At 38.6% G+C, this 18,070-nt stretch overlaps 1 long non-coding RNA gene across 1 annotated transcript in view; it reads left to right on the top strand.

The window, feature by feature from the left end:
• The window catches only part of LOC137502696 (uncharacterized), a 53,881-nt gene extending 43,254 nt beyond the window's left edge, over positions 1-10,627 (top strand). Inside the window, exon 3 of the long non-coding RNA XR_011018831.1 lies at positions 10,514-10,627. This is a non-coding gene — a long non-coding RNA (uncharacterized lncRNA). The remainder of the gene's footprint in view (positions 1-10,513) is intronic.
• The last annotated feature ends 7,443 nt before the right edge of the window (positions 10,628-18,070 follow it).

The raw sequence follows: 18,070 nt of genomic DNA, 5'->3' as shown, positions 1-18,070 counted from the left end.
TTATACAAAAATAATGAGATGAATCGGAAAAGTTCCTTAAAGCGTGGAGGGATTTAGAATTTACGTTACTCAAATTACTATTGCTTGCTTTATCTAATTGAAGCTCACCAATTGCAGTTTCCGTTGAAGTCATCTGGTTTCCGTGGTTACTCGTTCTCTTCTTCTCGACGTAGAATTGGCTCCATGGACATCCTTCCTTCTCTGATGTGGTACGGGCTATCTGGACTAACACTCCCTAATTGCCTAGTCTTTAAATTAGACATTGGCCCTATACTTGTAAAAACTGATCAGCGTTGATCGTATGAGGAGGAAATTCAGAGATATGAATTTTTCCATGTTAGTAGAAATCTCAATCCAACTGAGCTATACTGTTTATACGGTATAGACTTGTACCAAATTCCGTGGACTTGAACTAAACATAGTTCTTCGTCCAGAAGATTTACTGAATATAACACAAGCCGTAAGCTTGTTTCGTCTCACGCAGATCCGATAACATTACCGCAGCTAAGTACTGTATCGAAGCGACAACACACTGTACAAAAATAACCGTCTCTCGTAGAGACCACACACTGTCTCAAAATCAATAATGTCGTTCAAAGTAGATGTTCACAGTAGAAGTTCTAAGCAGAATTAGCGATGTGAGTGAGTATCCGTGACTGCGTGTTAGATCATATCACCGGGCTCTCCCCACTCTTGGTAACAGCTTAATCTCAGATCTCTATATAACGAAGCATCTGATTCGTAGATCGCATTATCATCCCCCTCTTCTTGACAAGACCAGTAGGCGTGGCGATGATGTAGTCTGCTGGTATGCAAGCCTCGCGCGCGGGTCGCTGTTTACTGCCTTGGCTCATGAGTTTAACCCAATGACTCATGTAATTTTCCCCCGCTATAAGAATTAACCTTTTCCGTATACACAAGTATGAGATGAAATGACAACAAATATGTCTCAACATATTGACCATATTTACAGTACATAATGAATTCCTATCCTACCTAATATAATAATTTAAATAATAAATGATGTTATAACTATATAATATGATTCCTTGTTTACAAATGATTGACGTAGAATAAATATGTTATTACGAATAATTGCCGATGGCGGATAAACTTGATATCAAATCATATCGCGTAAAATGATAGTATATTAAATTAGTCTGGCTGGAGAAGCCTGGACGATTACATACGCCCTCCTGTTATTTACAGATATAACATATATGAAAATAACACACAACACCAATACGGCTGATATATACATCATTACATCTTACAAACACTTACTAAAAAAACATACATAATCAAAACTTGTATCTCACTGTAGAGTGTCTATTTCGATGATACCATATTATATAATTCCTGCCGATTTTCTTCCGAAAGTTTGTCAGCAACACGCATGGTATTTACAACATAACAACAGGTAAATAACTCTATCTTTGCACTTCACCATCAAAGTGTTCGGCAGTTCCAGGTTATCATAATATATACACCACACACACACGTAATCACACGTAGCTTACCTCTCTTAGATGGCCGCAAGCAATTTCTTGTTTTCATTGCAAAAATATTACTACTTACAAAATTATTGCATTAATTTCCTACTGCAGTTTCAAAAAAATCCCAAGTTACTCATGGCTTCCACAATAGTGTCAGGTTTAGGTTCACAACCTATACATGAATTCACGTTTTCTAACTCAAGTACATTTAATGTTATCAAAACAACACCTGGGAGACATTACACTTAATTCGCAGAAATATATCGTCTCAGAGAACGAATATTATAAGTGCCCAACATGACACGATTACCATCTTTCAATCTGTATGCACAAGGACCAACCCGACAATGAATCTAGAATGAACCCTGATACAACAAAAATAATTTCTTCGTCACCTTCTCTTCACTGGAGGAGAGCATGGGAACACGTAACAGAAAAGAATCTCCTACCTGAAATTCGTCTAACACCTGACGTTTCTGCTGTTTGCTACGCTTCTCAGCCGCTTTAATCAAATTCTCTATATAACGATCGTAACAACGGGGTTATCACTTTTACTAGCAACTGCGACTTGATCCATTTCCATCTCCCTTAATAACTCATCTCTGACATCGAGATCATAATTCACGTGCGTCGTTACACAATTTCTCGCAACATGTACTGAAGACTGATAATCTGATCTCTCATTACCGTCTACTATCAGTTTAAATTACTTTGCCTCCTTGTATCCTGATTTCGGCTAGTGCCTTCTTCAACATTATGTTCCCTCTGAACATTCCCATTTTGCTGGTGTGACTGATTACCTATAGGTTGTTGTCTCGGTTGAAACTGACCACGGTGATTGTGTTCTTGTCTTCTGGGTGGTGTTTGATAATTTGTGTGCTCTCGTGTACTATTACTATTTCCTAACGCATGGAAACTTGCTAGCAATCTTTCCATTCCCTGAATAGACTCTATCTGTTGCATACAGCTAGCTTCGCGGATTTTGTTGGGAAAATGTCTGAGTAATAACTTCACAATATCTCTCTCCGCTGACATCCCATCTACGTTTTTACAAATCATAACGTGGGCCAAAAAATATTCGGTCATAGAAACTCCTTCGTGTGGCCTAAATTTCCCAAAGACAATGCGTTCTCTTTCCCTGCTTTGTATAGCTTCACTCCAAAATTTCTCCGTGAAATATTTCTGGAATTTCACCATACTGGTCATGCTGCTCTTATACACCGCAAACCATGATTTTGTTTCCCCAATAAAAGCTTTACCAATTATTTCTAACGTTTCTTCTCATTCAATGATTCCTTCTTCTATTCGCTTTTCAAACCGTTTCTTAACAGTGTTTAAAAAATCTAAAGGGTTTGTCTGCCTCCCATTAAATTTAGGTAATTCTGTTTCATATATGAAATTTGTACCATGGCACTGACTTCCTATATTACCTTGCTTTTCTCTGATTTCTTTACGTATTTGTGCCTCCGACCTATCAATACGTTCATTTATCCTTTTCACTTTAGTTTCTACGTCATTCGCAATGTTTTCCTGCCTTTCCTTGGTGGCTTTAATTTCAACCGCATATACCTCTGCTTTCTTAAACTTTTCATTACATATTTTAGCATTAATTTCTACCTTACCACACAGATCATCGTATTGTTGTTGTACCTCTTCTCTAACTTTACTAACTTCTCCTACTTGTTCCTGAATTTTACAATTAATTGCTGTGATCTGCTGGTCTACTTCGCTCCTATGTTCAGTTAACTTACTTTCCACCACTTTCTCATGTTGGCTACGTCTCATCTAATGTTCCGCTAACTGATTCTCAAGAAGTTTCTTCTGCTCTAGTGCTTCATCTAATCTATGATTTAAAGCATCCATCCCAGCATTCACTTCTCTGCTAATTTCGGTTTTCTTCTGTTCTATTTCTCTGCTAATTTCGGTTTTCGTCTGTTCTATCTCCTTTCTATTTTCTTTAATCTATGTCTGCGTTCTCTCTACTTTCTTCCTGATTTCATCTGTTTCCTTCCTAACTTCATACGTCTCCTTCCTAATTTCATCCATCCCTTTCGTTTCCTTCCTAATTTCATCCGATTCTTTCCTAATTTCATTCGTATGTTCTAATATCCCTTGCATCATCACAAACAGTTGTTGAATATTCTTATCACTATTTGTATTACTTTCTTTCTCGCCCTCCATCCTAGCTACATCAGATTCTGTGCTATTTTCCATGCTCCCACCACTCTCTACCGTTTTATCTACTTCAATGCTTTCATCTACAACATTCCTAGAATTCAGCGTCTCGCCTCCCTTTACTAAGTTTCCGCTACGTAATTTCATGTCCTTTTCACCTTGTGCAGCCATGATTCCCCCAAAATCACACATATAAATTATACGGACACTCACTTAACCCCAACAAACACAGACTCTACTTTACTGCTTTCTTTCCACGAATACTTAATGGTTTTCGAGCTCCACGTTGGTGCGACAAATGTAACTGTTCGACCCTAAGCTTCCCACTTGAGGAAACGAAAGTTATTACCTCGGGACACATGAATATCAAATAAACTATATGTGGCTTGCCCGCAAATTGCCACGCAAATAGAAACAATTAACATTCCATGGTTTCCCATTTCTCTATGTGATGTTTGGGCGCTACGGTTACAGTTTTAAACAAAACTGTAAACCAGAATTTATATTTACTAGCATAGAGACTTATACTTAAATCAGAGGGGTAGGATTTTTAATAATTAACCATTAAGTATCGCTTAAGAAAGAAAATTAACGCAATATAAAATACAAATGAATTTATTATACAAAAATAATGAGATGAATCGGAAAAGTTCCTTAGAGCGTGGAGGGATTTAGAATTTACGTTACTCAAATTACTATTGCTTGCTTTATCTAATTGAAGCTCACCAATTGCAGTTTCCGTTGAAGTCATCTGGTTTCCGTGGTTACTCGTTCTCTTCTTCTCGACGTAGAATTGGCTCCATGGACATCCTTCCTTCTCTGTTGTGGTACGGGCTATCTGGACTAACACTCCCTAATTGCCTAGTCTTTAAATTAGATATTGGCTCTATACTTAAAAACTGATCAGCGTTGATCGTATGAGGAGGAAATTCAGAGATATGAATTTTTCCATGTTAGTAGAAATCTCAATCCAACTGAGCTATACTGTTTATACTTTTAATCCAATGACTCATGTAATTTTCCCCCGCTATAAGAATAACCTTTTCCATATACACAAGTATGAGATGAAATGACAACAACTATGTCTCAACATATTGACCATATTTACAGTACACAATGAATTCCTATCCTACCTAATATAATAATTTAAATAATAAATGATGTTATAACTATATAATATGATTCCTTGTTTACAAATGATTGACGTAGAATAAATATGTTATTACGAATAATTGCCGGTGGCGGATAAACTTGATATCAAATGATATCGCGTAAAATGATAGTATATTAAATTAGTCTGGCTGGAGAAGCCTGGACGGTTACACCGGAAAATATCGAAATATGGATGCAATTTTAACGTTGGTGCAGACCTTCGTTTCGGCATAATTGGTGGTTAATCGGTAAGTCATATCACAAATCAGAAAGCACAGTCGCCTCTCATTTTAGAGAGATCTACAACTTTGGTCCTATGGCTTTTTGTCGTATATCTCTCCCTCATACATTAAATAGAGCTGTATTTCTCGATTTCAAGTTAATTTTGTACTTTTACACGTATATGTTATCATTTGGCACACTTATAGGAAAGATACAATCATGACATTCGGATCGCACATTAACACGACCAGTGGCCATGTATTAGCCAAAGTTTATGATTCTATCTGTCACATGAGTATAAAAAATATAAAGTAGTATGTGAAAACTGTACAAAATTTTACCCCATCCAATGACTCTAACTCGATCAAACCATAAATATAGGAGATACGAGAAGACGTCATGAGACCAGCCATGTAAAACACTGAACGAGGCGTCTGATGGTGAAGTCCGTTTGTAGATATGACATACAGTTCCAAAGCAGTAACTCTCGAAATAAAGGTCTGCACTGCTAGACGTGTCCATGCTTATCTATATAAATAAATTTCTAGCGGGTCCGCTGCCTGTAATTTCGTTTTATTTTGCCAATTTTTCAGATATTTACCCGTTTTAGGTCAACTCAAGACCGAATCGGTGGTTTTTATTTTTCGTGTCTGTTTGTCTGTTTGTTCCACCATCATAGCGAAACAGCTGGATAGATCTCGACCAAACGTCATATTTAGTGTATACTCATCCCGGCGACGGTTTTGATATGCATATCGCTTTAAAATCTTTGAATAGACGGGGGATTATAAGAAAACCGTTAAAAATGTTCAAAATTTACCTTACTCTTCAAATGACGGAGAAATTTACTATTTTCTGCGGGTATCATGCTCTGTTTTGAGTGACCGACAGACCGAAAACGAACCTACAGGTTACCATGGCAAAGTCTCTGAAGAATGCCACCAGGGAAGTAACGTATTGCCATTTTCGTCATATTTCCTGTAAATTCGTGGTCGTTCCTTGAGTAGAAAGCAAGAGAGGGGTCAATCGGGCATTCTGCGGGATATTGGCGGAATATCGTTGGAGGTTATAACCGTTCTCGAATAGCTTAAGTAATAGCACCATTAGTCATCTTATCTGTTTACCTAAGAATCCCTGCGCCTCATACCAGCATAATTTATTGAGGGGCATTAGATTTTCCAATATATTCACTTGGAATTTATATATTTGTACTCATCCCGCTGTCCTCAGTTATAATCCTATTTGCTGTTAATTTCAACTTTCTCAACTGTACTAATTTCTTCCTTACTTACTCCGTATGAATGCGAGTGCTAATCCCGAAACCTGGACAATCTTTTCTTGGAGGAAATACATCATCCTGGCTATGCAAATGTATAACTTTTGGCCCCGGAAAATAACCAAATATGGATGCAATTTTAACGACGGTGTAGACCTTCCTTTCGGAATAATTGGTGGCTAAACCGTAAATCGTATCACAAAAGATTGCGTTTCAATTTGGAGAGATCTACAACTTTGGGCCTATGACATTTTGTCGTATCCATATCCCTTATTCGTTAAATAGTACTGCATTTCTTGAGTTCATGTTAATGTTGTACTTTTTACACGTGTGTATTATTGTTCGGCACACTTATGGGAAAGATGCAATCATGACATTGGGCAGGCACATTGACATGACCAGTGGCCATATGCTCGCAAAACTTTATGACTCCAGGGTCACATGATTATCAAGAAATAAAGTAGTATGTGAAAACTGTACCACATTTCACCCCATTCAATGAATAACTGAATCTAACCCATTAATAAAGGAGATACGGGAAAATGTCACAGGACCATCCATGTAGAACACTGAACGAGTCGTCTGATGGTGAAGTCCGTTTGTAGGTGCAATTTCATATAGTCTTACTCACTGCATTTACAGTAATTTACAGAGAAATCCGTATTCAATGTAGAATACCGTAGCGAAGCACGGGTACATTTGCTACTCTACAATGTATCACGAAAATCTAACATGTTACAGACATGAAAATGGTATTTAGAATCTCCTTTAAAAATAAAAGAACACGAATTTTGATTCCAGAAAGTCCACTTAAGGGGTGAGGTGGAAAGAAGTGAGGAAGGATTTGAATTATTTATGAGGATACATATATCTCAGAAACTGAAGATGTTACAGACATTAAAATTGGTATTTGGAATCTCCTTTAAACATAAATGAACATACTTTTTTGAAAAAAAAAAGCACTTAAGGGGGTGAAATAATATAAAATGCGGGTGAATTTTTAAACTGAGGATCTTCTTCATCTACCGCTTTTCCCACACCTGTGAGGTCACGGGTGCGAACTGTGTCGCAAATGTTGATTTGACCCTGTTTTACGGATGGATGCCCTTCCTGACACCAACAATATGTGTAGGGATGTAATTATTGCGTGTTCCTGTTGTGGTTGGTAAAGTGTTGTGTTGAGTGAATATGAAGAGGAAAGTGTTGGGGCAAGCACAAACAACCTTTCCCCGACCCAGGAGAATTAATCACACGCTATTTAATTCCCCGACTCAGCCCGGAATCTAACCCGGAACCCTGTAAACCGCAGGCCTCAACGCTGAACACTCAGCCAAAGAGTGGGTGAGTTCTTAAAATCGGTATATCTACAGTATATCTCATAAACTTAACATGTTACAGACGTGAAAATTGGTATCTGTAATCTCCATTAAATATAAAGAAACACGTACTTTTTGTTTTTGGAAAATCAACTTAACCTGGAGCTCTAAAATAAGTGAAGAAGGGGTTGAATTCTCTTTATGAGGATACTTTTATCTCAAAAACTAATATGTTACAGTCGTGAAACTTGGTATTTGGAATCTCATTTAGAAACAAACAAAAACCTTTCTTTTTTTCGACTTAAAGGTGGACTGTTTCTCACATGTAGAGTTCCATGTCGCTCGGCCAGTAGCTTGGCCATCTTAGCTCCAAAAGGCAATGCCACACACGTGGTTTACAAAGAGATTCTGGGGTAAATTAAATGCAATTTTCCGGCGAGTTTTAATACTTCACGGATTTTCAGATAATGTCTTAGTGCAGTGCCCAGGAACAATTAATTTTTATCAACTTACGAAATCCTCGCTAGCGAAGCCGTGGGTAACAGCTAGTTACACAACTTGAGTATTTCCCGTACTTAACACTACGATTTACAATACTATAGGAGTCGTTAGTTGACTGTTGAAGGGAGTAGACGTGATGTGCAGCTTGGCGAGCAGCAATCGGGACATGGCAAGCAGGCAGTGTTGTGTCGTTGACACCCATTACCACATTACTTGTTATAGGGGGCTTGGAGTTAAACTCCGGCCCTGTTCAAGCAGCTTCAGAAGAGGTCGTGAACGTGAAGTGTTGAATGTGGTTTCGTTTCAAGTGAGGCCCTGGACAGTGACAAGGAAAGGATGGCATGTAGCAAGTGTTTCATGAATGGGAATGTGACTAGCGACAAAACAAAAATTGACGAACTTCATCGAGAATTAAATGAAGCAAATATCATTATTGCGGAGCTACAAAAGGAGTTACAAGATCTTGTTCCCACTGACCACGCATTTTTCCTCATATCTCCTTTACAGAATTCGCTGATACAATGACTAGAAATGTCTTTTGTAATGCATTCAACTGTTCTTCACTATAAGTGTTTAGCTTCTTATTACAAGCATAAACTTTACGATCTCTTTTCAAGTGTGTTACATTTAGCATCAGATAGAAATGACATGATATCTTTACTCTAAAAAATGGTTTTTTTCTCTCTGACGAGCACTGCAGTTTATATAATTATGCTGCTTACCTCTCGCATTCACTGCGACACAACCAATCAAAGTGCATACACAAGTGAATCGCTAATTGCAGGAACCACCTAAGTGCACTTTTTCAAACTGTTGGGAAAATGAAAATAACTGTGGGAGTATAAGTTGAAGTCTGATCTCCTTCTAATTTTTTAAAATTAAACTTTAATGTGCTAGAAAAGTGTAGTGAACAAGAAATAAGTTTAAAATTTTTTTAATGCCATAAACATTTTTTTAAAAACATTCCACTTAGGTTGTTTCTGAAATAAACAACTTTTCCTGTTAATTTTTGTAGCAATTATAAAGAAAACAGCTAATTGATTAATCTATGCAAGTTTTAAGATGAAAGGTTACGTAAATAACGCCGTTGTATTCATACAAAATTTAATAGACATAAGTTAATGAACCACAAAATTCAAATTAGAACAGTAAAACCCTTTCTGGCTTTATTCAGCCTCTGGCATATCCTCAGCAGGTTCTCTTTCAGTTGTTGGCCACTGAATGATGCTGTCATAAAAATCTTCATAACCAACGGTCTAGTCCATTAATGTTTTCAAGTCTTCTACTTTCTTTTTGTTGATTGGAACTTAAAACCAAAAATTGCGTTGTGCAGAGCCCATTGAAAGTTTATAAAGTTATTATAGGCTACAAAATGTTTTTACTTGCTCAATAATTTTATATCCCTTTAATAATATTATTGTAATCAACTTACCTTTCCCAAAGGATAAGCCTTCTCGGAAGGTAGCTCAGGTGGGCTGTCAGTTTTCAGTTGTGCGGAAGTAGATGAAAATCCTCCAATAAACGCCTTTGCCACAACTTGTCCTGAAGTATCTTTATAGTACAGAAACTGTTTGCAACTAGAAACTTTGAATGGCTTCTTACGTTCTCTTGGTACTTCCATGCCTGATGTTTCATTAGAGTTTGTTATTCTCCTGTACGATATAGGCCACCAATGTTTAAAACCTAAGACATCGTCCGAGGTAAGATGATAAACGGTAAAACGTCCTGACACACCTGCCTAGCTCAGCATACTCATCTGGAGTGTAAATTCTGACCACCTTCCTCAAGAGCCGTTTAATACTTCCAAAATCCCTGTCACAAGGCGAAAAAGAGTGGCCACGGACAGGGAAGTTATGCGCAATCGTCTCAAACTGACCTCTGTCGCAGACATTCAATAATAAACGCACAACTGTGTGATTCTGTGTGAGTCACAAAACAGGTTATCCTAACAGGGCCACTAACCGTCATGAGTGGAGGAATGAATTTACCGCAGAAAGAACCTAAGCGACGGCGCTTAGGTTCTTTGTGAAATAAACACATTATTTACACAGCTGCCTAACAGCATTTCTTGTATGTAATATGGTTTGTTTCTGCTAAAAACAATGTATTTATCTCCGAATAGTACAATCCCGTGAAAAACTCAATTTTGATAAAAGTGTCACTTAGGTGGTTTCTGAAATAAACGATTCAAATGTCGTATTGTTGAAGCGTTTCTGCTCTATGCTCCTGGAGGAGAGTTTGAAATGATGGACATCTTAATTCATGTAGAACTATAACTTCACATGCTGATGGTATATAGTCGCGCAACCTTTTCTTATCAGTCACATTTACACCATGCTATGTTCTCAACAGTACGTTTGATGTGTTCGTTTCAGGGCGACTCTGGAAGCCCCGTGGTGGTCGGCGGTGAAGTTGTTGCAATCTCTTCCCATCCAGCTGATAATTCATATGCTCCTGACATTCATACCCGAGTGTCCTCCTACATCGACTGGATAGTGGAAAATGTGGGACCGTTACCGGACATCGAGTGTAGCCCTCAATATGATTAATGAATAAATAGAGTAAATATTTATTCTACTCCACCCTATTATGTACTTCTCCGTAGAATTTCTCCAGTTTTCACCTCCTAAATAACAAGTGATATTCTTATGCAATGGCAAAGCGTTGGAATTGTCCTTAAATACGAGAGAAAAAACTTACATGAAATAATACCATATACTTTTTTCAAAATACATCAGTTCACCAAGCGTGTATGAACGCAATAATTCAGAATATTTATAATTTGAGCCATCATAACCGAAAAATATTACAATTATTGTACAGAAAGGAAACACCAGATGATTTGTCATTTAGGAGAAGTACAAGTGATGATTTAAGATTGTCACCGAATCTTTTTAAATGTCCACTATATTTTTTTCAAAAGTCATGTGCTGGATTCCAAGCTTTTACAATATGTCTCACGTATGCTTAGGTACACTGCCTCTGCTTCCAGAATGGAAGAGCCATCACGGACCGGCTTTCTGGGCGAATGTTACGCTTTTCACTCAGATATCGGAGGCATGAAGCGTAAATGTTCTTCTTTTCCTGGTCAATTTCCTTGGTCTTGAATAAGTCTGTTTCGATCCGGATTGTTGGATCAAGAACAAGAGCTCTTCGAGTCTCCTGGTGGATGGCAACAATATTCTCTTCTGATGGACCCTGTGGAAGAGGTACAGTGTACTCCTTCATAAACTCTCCACTTCAAATCTCTCAGTGAAGAGACTAAGGATGCTCTCACTCTGTGAGGACGGGTGTTCCTGAGCAATTCTCCGTTGTAGCAGTGTCCTAACACATGACCATGACGGCAGCGGATTGTGCCAGGAACAGCTCGAACCACCCAGATACTAATAATTATAACAATGTGGGCGGTGCCCCAGAGACCTACAGCTCGAACCACCCAGATACTAATAATTATAACAATGTGGGCCGTGCCCCAGAGACCTGAGTACACGAAATAAAGGGTCTTCCACAACACGACACAGTGCAAAGTGGTGTAAAGACCGAGGAACAAGTGTTAACAGTCGTTAACCCGTAGTTTACTAACAAGTCGCTGTTCCTATACATAGTATGTTTGGGTTTATCCTCGTCAATACAGACACAATCATTAGCGCTAATTGCAATTTAATGAGACAAACGACCGAAGTTGGTAACACTCCAGAGCGCGCTCCACTACGCACGAAGAACGACGCTCTTTCGTGTTTACCCTATCTGCGTGAGTATCTGAACAGAATTATGGGAAAGACGTCATTTTTAACGATCTGGCCAATAACAGCGTTCACCTACTTTCCAAAATAACGTAGCTCTGCTATATTTTACTATTTAAACAATTAATGACGTGTGGCCTCCAGGTCTATCGAGTTGATGCCTACATCTGAAGGCACCGTACAAGCACTACTAGTGGCGCTTCGCTGTGGATGTTTTGCCGTTAGTAAGGACACTGCTTTTCCATTAGTTCATCGAACAGTATGGCGGGCACTGTTGTGTGTGGCCACGGCACGGCACGTACAGCCCAGTGCGTCAGGACAGTACACACTAGTCATCCCGTCCTACCAAGTGCTGCCGGACCGTGCCACGCTATGCTTTCTTCTCTGTCGTTATATTGTCGATTCTCTTAAATTCCGTGTCGATGACAGATAGACGAAGATCTAGTCCTATGTGGAGCTATTTCAGTCCAGATGATAAAAACAAGTATATAACAGTGTGGGATATTTGCAAATCTTGTGTATCCTTCAAATCGACGATAACAGGTTTAAAACGGCATATGCTTCGGCGTATCTGGAAGGCCCCTTAATAGCTAGGCAGGCAGATCCGTTAGAGCTTCAGTATCCCAAAATTTACCATTTAGCTGTCCGGAAGTTGTGTGTTGTAGCAACATCTGCGACTACGGAAGATATATTTTCGAAAGCTCGTCAAATTTTCACTAACAGACTGTCAGAGAATAAAGTGAAAAAAAAGCTCTTCTTGAATGTGAATGGAAAACTTATTTGAGGGTTATTTTGTAGTATTTCTCATGTAAATATTAACACGCGAAAGGTCGCAGTTTGCCGCACTAGTTAAATATTTGTCAATAATTTCGTTGCTGGCCGCTGTAGGGCTTAGGGCGCTCGTTTCATCCCTCCCCTCCCGCTCTCTCGCCTGACGTTGACTATCGTCAGTGTATTGCCTGCTGCGTTCCGGAGTAGTTTAAGTTTTCTTTCCCTCTCGAATCTGCCGCGGCAAATTGCCTTCGTGTGATCCTACGCGTAGTGAATTTTTACAGACTCATTTCCAAGAAAGATTCTTAAGTAAAGTTCATGAGGTTTATGGTCGCTTTCAGTGAAGTGTGGTGCTGTAGTTTTACTTGAATTGTGACCATATCATTCATTGAAATGTACAAATGCAAACGTTAAGGCAATCTGCTCACGCGCGTCCTCTTGCGCTCCTTAAAAGCTCACGTAATTTTACCAGATTTTGCAACAAGGTTCATTAATTTTTTACATTGAGAAAATATTGTTACCGAGTAATTATGTTAGTACTAGTTGAAAGGCAGTTAAACAGGGTACATATTTATATTTTTATCAGAGCATTCACTGCAAAAGGAAAATAGCAACTCATTAAAATATTAAGGGAGAGCAATTTGCGTTCTCGCGACCTCTCACGTTCTAAAACGGGCGCTACCTCTCGCGTGTTAATATAAATTACGCTATATCTATGTGTAATTCCTTTCTTTTGTCAATACATGAAGCATAAACGTTGTTATACGAGTCCAGTGAATAAGTGGTCATCGTGGTACTGACGGTGTGTCAGCAGACGCACTGGAATTTGCATCACTACTGTTCTTGAACAAGAAGAGACTGTTGATGCTGATGACATGGGAGACCCAATTTTGAGGTCAGAATTCGACAGAGCTTTGAGGGACCTAAGTAGGAACAAGGCATCGGGAATTGATGACATACCCTGAGAATTACTGACTGCTTTAGGAGAAACCAACATGGAGAGGTTATTCCGTTTGGTGTGCAAGGTGTATGATACAGGAGAAGTGCCATCCGATTTTCGGCAGAATGTTGTTACACCTATTCCCAAGAAATCCCGTGCTGACAGGTGTGAAAACTACCACACCATCAGTTTAGTATGTCACGCCTCCAAATTTTAACAAGTATTGTTTACAGAAGAATGCAAGGACAAGTTGAAACTGAGATGGGAGAAGATTAATTTCGCTTCAGAAGAAATGTGGAACACGTGAAGCAATCCTAAATTTACGTCTGATCTTAAAGGATCAAATTAAGAAAGACAAGACCACGTACATGGCATTCGTAGATCTAGAAAAGGCATCCGGTAATGTTGATTGGACCAAGCTATTTGAGATACTTTTTGCTAGTTGCTTTACACCGCACCGACGCAGATAGGTCTTATGGCGACGATGGGAAAGGAAAGGGCTAGGAGTGGGAAGGAAGCGGCCGTGGCCTTAAATAAGGTACAGCCCCAGAATTTGCCTGGTGTGAAAATGGGAAACCATGGAAAACCATTTCCAGGGCTGCCGACAGTGGGGTTCGAACCTACTATCTCCCGAATACTGGATACTAGCAGCACTTAAGCGACTGCAGCTATCGAGCTCGGTATATTTGAGATACTGAAGGTGATCGGGATCAGATACCGAGGAAGGAGAATTATCTACAATCAGTCTGCAGTGACAAGTATCGAGGGTTTTGAAAAAGAGGCAGAAATCCAGAAAGGATGCAGTTTGTCCCCTCTCCTTTTCAATGTTTACATAGAACAGACAATAAAGGAAATCAAAGAGGAATTTGGAAAGGATATCAAAGTTCAAGGAGAGGACATCAAAACCCTGAGATTTGCCTATGATATTGTTATTTTATCTGACTGTGCAAAAGATCTGGAGAAACTGGTGAATGGTATGGACAGAGTCTAGGGGATTGAATACAAGATGAAAATAAACAAATCCAAAACAAAAGTAATGGAGTGCGGTCGAACAAAGGCAGGTGATGCAGGACATATTAGATTAGGAAATGAAGTCTTAAAGGAAGTAGATGAATATTGTTACTTGGGTTGTAAAATAGCTAATGGTGGCAGAAGTAAGAGGGACATAAAATGCAGACTAACACAAGCAAGGAACGACTTTTTTAAGAAAAGAAATTTGTTCACATTGAACATTGATATAAGAATTAGAAAGATGTTTGAGCGTGGCATTGTATGTAAGTGAAACATTGACGATAATTATCTCAGAAAGAAAGAAAATAGAAGCTTTTGAAATGTAGTCTTACACAAGAATGCTGAAGGTAAGATGGGTATATAGAATCACGAATGAAGAGATACTGAATCGAGTTGGTGAGAGAAGATCGATTTTGATAAATTTGACCAGACGAAGAGATAGAATAATAGGACACATCTTAAGACACCCAGGTCTTGTACAGTTGGTTTTTGAGGTAAGTGTAGGTGGTAAGAATGGTAGAGGTAGACCAAGGTACGAATATGACAAGCAGAATAGAGCAGATATAGGATGTAGTAGTTATAAATGGGCTCTTATGGGAAAGGTAACGGCTATGGGTGCTTCTCAAGATGGTGGCTTTACACTGCTTCTTATGGCGAAAGAAGCCGACCATGGGCGATTGTACAAGATGGCGACTAAACATGGGCTCTTATAGAGAAAGATGACGGCTATAGGCGCTTGCGCAAGATGGCGGCTATACAAAGCTTCTCAGAGAGAAATTTCCGGCTATGGGCGAATGCATAAGATGGCGGCTATTCATGGGCTCTTATGGAGAAAGATGACGCCACGGGCGATTGCGAAAAATGGTGGCTATGCATAGGCTCTTTTAGAGAAAGATGACGTCTATGGACGATTGCACGAGCTGGCGGCTATACATGGGCTCTTATGAGAACGCCTGGTGCCATAAGAAATACATTTTTTCTTTTACATTTAACCCTCTAGCAGTCGAAAAAATTAACGGGTAAACATGTAACTTGAAATTTCGGTTTGTAAATGTACTATTTGAATCTGTTGGCATGGGTTATAAGCATGTAGCTCATGCGGAACGTGAAATAAGGAATACATTGCTATTATAATGTTTTAACTTGCAGTGATGACGTTATCATGTTATGCATGTTTAGACTTCTCACTTACTCAAGCCTTTATAGATGGAATGAGTAAGTGTAAGGAGCAAAGTAATGCAATAAGTACAACATTTTGAATGCAATGAAATATTTATTGTTTAATGATTTACAAAATTAAAACAAACTTATACAACAGTCTTGGTTTTGCAGCCGACAAGGTTGCTGTGCTCTTTAACTGCTTTCTGCGAAGAGGTAGTGTGCTTCCGAAATTGTAATGCCTCCTGCAACATTCAAATTTTAAATAAAATCAGTGTTTATGCAATATATTATACTACGTATGTTATGCTTTACGAAGAAGATAATGCAGTTCTTACTTTGTTGTTATTCATGTGCTTTGTTCCTATTCTGAATTATCTTGATCATGTACTGAAAAGGTTTATCCATACACTAAGTACAGTGTTCAATCCTCAGATTTGATCTATCCCAATCATCATCACTATTTTGTCCTCGATACTTGTAATGCTTGTAATGACGAGAGATTCAAGAAATAGAAGACGAATTACGCCGTAAGCGTATTATTGTGTAACATAATCCCTTCCCGACACTATTTTCGTAAATGTATCAGCTGTTAAGGTAACGGCTTCCTCCTCCCCCTGCTCCTCCTCCGACCAAACATAGCCGTGTTCCTTCTCCTCCACCTCACAGGTCAGCTACGTTCCTCCTCCTCCACCTCCTCAATCTCACCTCCTATGGAATAGTCCTTTATCATCAACATTAGTGTGTGCTTCGACATCGTAGTCTATGGAACAGAAAGAAGAAAAAGTCTACACGGTTACAGACAATCGTCTTAATAACGAACAAAACTGTCAATGTGCATGCTGTTCGCATGCTAATACGCAACATCTTATTTACCTCACACAAGTGAGTAAGGCTACTAAGATGTTCTATAAACTTGGAACATTATCTCAGATCTGGTTCAATGTTTAGCACGAGGAGTTTTATCTACGCACGCTGCTCCTTTCGTAAATAATTTTCAGAACATCCTTCTTCTCCATACTAAGATGTCAATCGATGTACCTTTATGCAGAAACTGTCAACGTCATTACAAATATCGTGGACAAAACAGTGATGATGATTGGGTTAGATCAAATCTGAGGATTGAACACTGTGCATGGTGTATGAATAAACCTTTTCATTACATGATGAAGATAATTCAGAATAGGAACAAAGCACATGAATAACAACAAGGTAAGAACTGCATTACCTTCTTCGTAAAGCATAACATATATAGTATAATATATTTCATAAACACTAAATGTTTTGTTTCATTTGAATGTTGCAGGAGGCATTACAATTCCGGAAGCATGTTACCTCTTTGCAGAAAGCAGTTAAAGAACATCGCAACCTTGTCGGCAGCAAAACCAAGACTGTTGTAAAAGATTGTTTAAATTTTGTAAATCATTATACAATAAATATTTCATTGCATTCAAAATGTTGTACTTATTGCATTACTTTGCCTCCCTACACTTACTCATTCCATCTATAAAGGCTTCACTAAGTGAGAAGTCTAAACATGCATAACCATGATAACGTCATCACTGCAAGTTAAAAACAGAATAATAGCACAGGGGCTTAAATGTAAGCAATGTATTTCTTATTTCACGTTCCGTATGACCTACATGCTTATAACCTGTGCCAACAGATTCAAAATGTCTATTTCCGAACCAAAATTTCAAGTTACATGTTTCTCCCTTAATTTGTTCGTCTGCTAAAAAATGTGTTTCTTATAGCACTACGCGTTCCGTTTAATTTCACTTTCCGCATGAGCTACATGCTTATAACCCATGCTAACAGATTGAAATAATATGATTCCGAACCGATATTTCATGTTACATGTTTATGCGATAATTTGTTCGACTGTTAGGCAATGTACTTCTTACAGCGCTACGCGAACTGTTTATTTCACTTTCCACATGAGCTACATGCTTATACCCCATGTCAACAGATTCAAAATGTCCATTTCCAAACCAAAATTTCTAGTTACATGTTTATCCGATAATTTGTTCGACTGCTGGGGGCTTAGATGTAACCAATGTATTTCTTACAGCACGAGGCGTTCTGTTTAATTTCATTTTCCGCATGAGCTACATGCTCATAACCCATGTCAACAGGTTCAAATAGTATATTTCTGAACCGAAATTTCAAGTTACATGTTTATCCGATAATTCGTTCGACTGCTAGGGGCTTATATGTAACCAATGCATTTCTTATGGCAGTAGGCGTTCTCATAAGAGCCCATGTATAGCCGCCATCTTGCGCAAGCGCCCATAGCCATCATCTTTCTC

This window comes from Anabrus simplex, chromosome 11 (genome assembly GCF_040414725.1).
Source record: "Anabrus simplex isolate iqAnaSimp1 chromosome 11, ASM4041472v1, whole genome shotgun sequence".
NCBI classification, from domain to species: domain Eukaryota; kingdom Metazoa; phylum Arthropoda; class Insecta; order Orthoptera; family Tettigoniidae; genus Anabrus; species Anabrus simplex.
The sequence above is the reverse complement of the archived record's forward strand: the minus strand, read 5'-3'. Positions and strand labels throughout refer to the sequence as shown.